This window comes from Bufo bufo, chromosome 4 (genome assembly GCF_905171765.1).
Source record: "Bufo bufo chromosome 4, aBufBuf1.1, whole genome shotgun sequence".
Classification (NCBI taxonomy): Eukaryota; Metazoa; Chordata; class Amphibia; order Anura; family Bufonidae; genus Bufo; species Bufo bufo.
In genome coordinates, this window is record NC_053392.1 from 47,634,452 (window position 1) to 47,639,774 (window position 5,323).

The window sequence follows — 5,323 nt, forward strand, 5'->3', positions numbered from 1 at the left end:
CTTGACGTTTGGCAGACGGGCTCAGATGGTTTTGTACAAAATGCATTTGCCAAGCATCTCACTTTATAAATAAGCGTAGCATTAGCACTATAATATTTTTTGTGACAATGGCATTATTGTACTTTATCTGGTTTGCGGAGTGCTGTTGCATTGTCTTTTTTCTCTATGTTTTTAGCCATGGCAGCCTGTTTGCCCCATAGGCTGATTTTAATTACTTTCAGTATAAAGCTGTAGCTGCTCTCACTACATTCATTGGAAGCCGTCTGGCACAAGGAAAGGTATGGAGTGGGCTCGGCATGCATGTTGGTACCTGCATCCCTTGGAAGTAATGGAGGCCATTATGGCACCAAAAATGGTAAAAGGCAGAGTGGATCCAGCATGCATGTGGATCCAACACTTCCTGAACTTTATGGCGGCCATTATGGCGCATAACAGGTAGTAATACGTGTTAGGTTCCCGTCATACAGAGATCGCCTTGACGTTTGGCAGACAGGCTCAAATGGTTTTGTACAAAAATGCATTTGCCAAGCATCTCACTTTATAAATAAGCATAGCATTAGCACTATAATATTTTTTGCGACTATGGCATTATTGTACTTTATCTGGTTTGCAGAGTGCTGTTGCATTGTCTTTTTTTCTCTAAGTAATGTCGCTGTCACCACCGCCTAACAAAAAATTACACTGAATCAATGTCACTGATATTTAGGATGTGCTAACTTTATACTGGAGATGTACCCCAGGTAATGTAACTGTCCGCAGCGGACACCGTCTACAGAAAAAGTACACTGGATGTCACAGATATTTTTAGGCTGCGCACACATTATACAGGAGATGTAGCGCAGATAATGTCGCTGTCTGCAGCTGCCAAATAATTGCAAGCTATTTAGCGCAGGTTTGCGCAAAAAATATATATTGCTGCCTTAAAAGGACTTTTGGGTCTATAACAAGTATAAAAGCTAAAATATTCCTATTTCCCTCCCTACACTATCTCTTCCTTCTGCTCTCCAGCTCTCCCTGACTAAGGGCTCATGCACACGAGTGTTTTTTGCGTTCAGTATACTGGCCGTTTTTTTAATTCAGTATGCGTTACTTATACTGAACCATTCATTTCAATGGGTCAGCAGAAAAAACTGAAGTGTCTCCGTGTGCATTTCGTTTCCGTATTTCCGTTTTTCCTTTCCGTTCAAAGATAGAACTTGTCCTATTATTGCCCGCAAATCACGTTCCGTGGCTCCATTCAAGTCAATGGATCCGCAAAAAAAACGGAACACATACGGAATGTACTCCGTATGTCTTCCGTATCCGTTCCGTTTTTTATGCCCAGCCCAATTTTTTCTATGTAATTACTGTATACTGTATATGCCATACGGAAGAACGGAACTGGAAACACTACTGAAACAAAAAACTGAAAAAGGGATCTGTTAAAAACCATAAGGGATCTGTTAAAAGCCATATGGTTGTGTGCACGAGCCCTAAGACTGAGCCGAACACTATATAGCACCCGATGACGCGTTCCAGCCAGCCAATCACTGTAATGCAAGTAGCCAACATGGCTACGGCATTACAGTGAAGGGCAGTACTTACCTGCACGTTTATTGGCTGCGTAGCAGGCAACAAACGTGCGGGGAGGAGACTTGAGCATCGCAAGTAAAATTAGTGTTCGGCCAACACTACTGATTATCCCTTCCCCGCTGGTTCCTGGAGCACCCTGTCAGTGATGGTTGGAAAAACTGAGCTAATGTGCACAGGCGGCTGTAGCACCAAATACGTGAGACTGACCCTCCCCAAATTATATCAAGGAAATCTCCTGGACCCCCCTATAGAGCTTCATTCCCTCAAAATGTATCACTGGTTTCTTGCTGCGCTTGTGCTAATCTGAAAAGATAGAGCTGCAGTGTAAAGCATGGGGGTGGAATGCCTTAGCCTTGATGAAAGTAAAAGTAAAACAAAACAATAAAGGAGGAGGTTAGGAAGTCCTTTAGACAAGGAATATCCCACTCAAAAGGCGCCAACGGTGATAGGACTATTAGTGAATTATTAATGTATAGATCTCTAAAAAGAAAAAAAGAAAAAAACAACAACAATAGGGGAGGCTGCTAAAAAATAGCGTTAGCACCAGGCTAAACACTTCAATCGTCAGAAAAATAAAAATAAAATAAAGATATGCATATAAGATTTGGTCTATAGTGTTATTGACCTTCTTACTCAACAGCTACACAGACGGCGCCTAATCCCCACAGACATCAATGATAAAAATGTATTGATATATCTCTATACAGTACTTTTAAAATATTAACGTCATGAATGGCGAATTTTTATTATAGAGCCACCCACACTTAAGAAGTTGCTACTCACTCCACTGGGGGGCTGTCAGACAGGTTATACTCAAGACACCTGAGACAGTAACCCCCCCGGGCCAAGGTCACTTAAAGAATCTGAGACGTTGGAGTCAGCACGCGAAATCTTAAAAGGACACACACTTTGGAAAATTACTACTCACTTCACTGGGGGGCTGTCAAACAGGTTAAGCTCAAGACGCCTGAGACACATCCAGGGCTTCTCTTCACTCTCTTTAATAAACAAGGCTCAACGCGTTTCGGGGTGTACATAAGACCCGTTCCTCATGGGCAGAATATTAAACAAATTTTGTTTAATATTCTTCTCCTGAGGAAGGGGTCTTTTATGTACACCCCAAAACGCGTTGAGCCTTGTTTATTAAAGAGAGTGAAGAGAAGCCCTGGATGTGTCTCAGGCGTCTTGAGCTTAACCTGTTTGACAGCCCCCCAGTGAAGTGAGTAGTAATTTTCCAAAGTGTGTGTCCTTTTAAGATTTCGCGTGCTGACTCCAACGTCTCAGATTCTTTAAGCGACCTTGGCTGGGGGGGGGGGTTACTGTCTCAGGTGTCTTGAGTTTAACCTGTCTGACAGCCCCCCAGTGGAGTGAGTAGCAACTTCTTAAGTGTGGGTGGCTCTATAATACAAATTCGCCATTCATGACGTTTGTGATTTTAAAAGTACTGTATAGAGATACAGTACAGACCAAAAGTTTGGACACACCTTCTCATTCAAAGAGTTTTCTTTATTTTCATGACTATGAAGGCATCAAAGCTATGAATTAACAGATGTGGAATTATATACATAACAAACAATTGTGAAACAACTGAAAATATGTCATATTCTAGGTTCTTCAAAGTAGCCACCTTTTGCTTTGATTACTGCTTTGCACACTCTTGGCATTCTCTTGATGAGCTTCAAGAGGTAGTCCCCTGAAATGGTCTTCCAACAGTCTTGAAGGAGTTCCCAGAGATGCTTAGCACTTGTTGGCCCTTTTGCCTTCACTCTGCGGTCCAGCTCACCCCAAACCATCTCGATTGGGTTCAGGTCCGGTGACTGTGGAGGCCAGGTCATCTGGCGCAGCACCCCATCACTCTCCTTCATGGTCAAATAGCCCTTACTTTCAAAGTTTTCCCAATTTTTCGGCTGACTGACTGACATTCATTTTTTAAAGTAATGATGGCCACTCGTTTTTCTTTACTTAGCTGTTTTTTTCTTGCCATAATACAAATTCTAACAGTCTATTCAGTAGGACTATCAGCTGTGTATCCACCTGACTTCTCCTCAACGCAACTAATGGTCCCAACCCCATTTATAAGGCAAGAAATCCCACTTATTAAACCTGACAGGGCACACCTGTGAAGTGAAAACCATTTCAGGGGACTACCTCTTGAAGCTCATCAAGAGAATGCCAAGAGTGTGCAAAGCAGTAATCAAAGCAAAAGGTGGCTACTTTGAAGAACCTAGAATATGACATATTTTCAGTTGTTTCACACTTGTTTGTTATGTATATAATTCCACATGTGTTAATTCATAGTTTTGATGCCTTCAGTGTGAATCTACAATTTTCATGGTCATGAAAATAAAGAAAACTCTTTGAATGAGAAGGTGTGTCCAAACTTTTGGTCTGTACTGTATATCAAAACATTATTATCATTGATGTCTGTGGGGATTAGGCGCTTTCTGTGTAGCTGTTGAGTAAGAAGGTCAATAACACTATAGACCAAATTTTATATGCATATCTTTATTTTATTTTTATTTTTATGATGATTAGCCTTGATGAGACAGGCGGTGAATCAAAGCTAAAAACAGCCAAGTAGCATGAAAAATATACCCATAGTGTAGTGTCCCACTATGTAATGGTGGGCACTACTCAAGGGTCAATTGGGTCACGTTGTTCTCCACCCTTTTGTGGAACATGGTCATGGTATTTTATATTGCATTTTCATGTATGTTGTCATATTATCTCCTGTGTACCAGGACTGTTAGGGGTGTAGTTCTTCCTCCTAGGCAGTAGAGGGAGCTAGGGAACCCCCTAGTATATATAGTCTAGTCCAGAGAAGGGGTGGTGGTCAGAAGCCAGTGTGCACTTTAGCCAGAGGAAAGCTGAAGAGCAGTTTCTGACATGCAGCTAGATAGCCCAGGCTCCTAGCTTGCAACCAGGAGAAGAAGTTACCTCCTGAGGATATATAGCACCTTACCAATTACAGAGCAGAGCCACTTTTATCCAGCTAAATAGAAAGCTGAAGGGCAGAAGGATATTTACAGCAAGAAGATATATACCAGAGGAAGGTTTCCCTACCCAAGGATAAAACCAGCAATAGGGCATATGGGCCTTGGTGAAAGCCAGACAGGATCTGAGGAAAGTGCAGCCTGATCTGTAAGTGTTATTCCCTCTGAGTATCTTGCAAAGACTTTGCCTGCCATTTATGTGAAGCCTGCCTGTATTCAACATTATACATATGGAACTAACTGAAGACTGTATATATTTGGACTGTTCAGTAAAAAGAAGTTCTGGTTCACTGCAACTTTGTGTACCTCAATTATTCCTACAACAAATCGGTGTGCCACCGTTACCGGCACTGGCATCACGAACTATAAGGGATCTTGCCACAGGCACACTAAACCTACAACACCCAGGGCACCTCACCTACCACCTGGCCTGGTCCCTATACACAGAGAGTGCCCCAGAGGATCCATGTGCCAGCCTCTCCATCACTGCTGTACGCCTGCCCAGGGTATATAAAAACTGTGAGTACCAAGAGCAACCCTCGGTTTGTTAACTACCCCTGTGACCTCACATTCGCTCACCCTGCAGGGCTGCGTACTGCAATAGGCACTCTCTGAATGCAGCCAGCAGGGTAAAGTATGGAGTTTGCATTCTGGTTGCCAGGGATATGTATAAATCCATAATATAGCTTAAGCTGGATAAACGTCAATTTCTGTGGGGCTGGCGTACCATCTAATGTGAATGGGGGCCTGCCGACTCA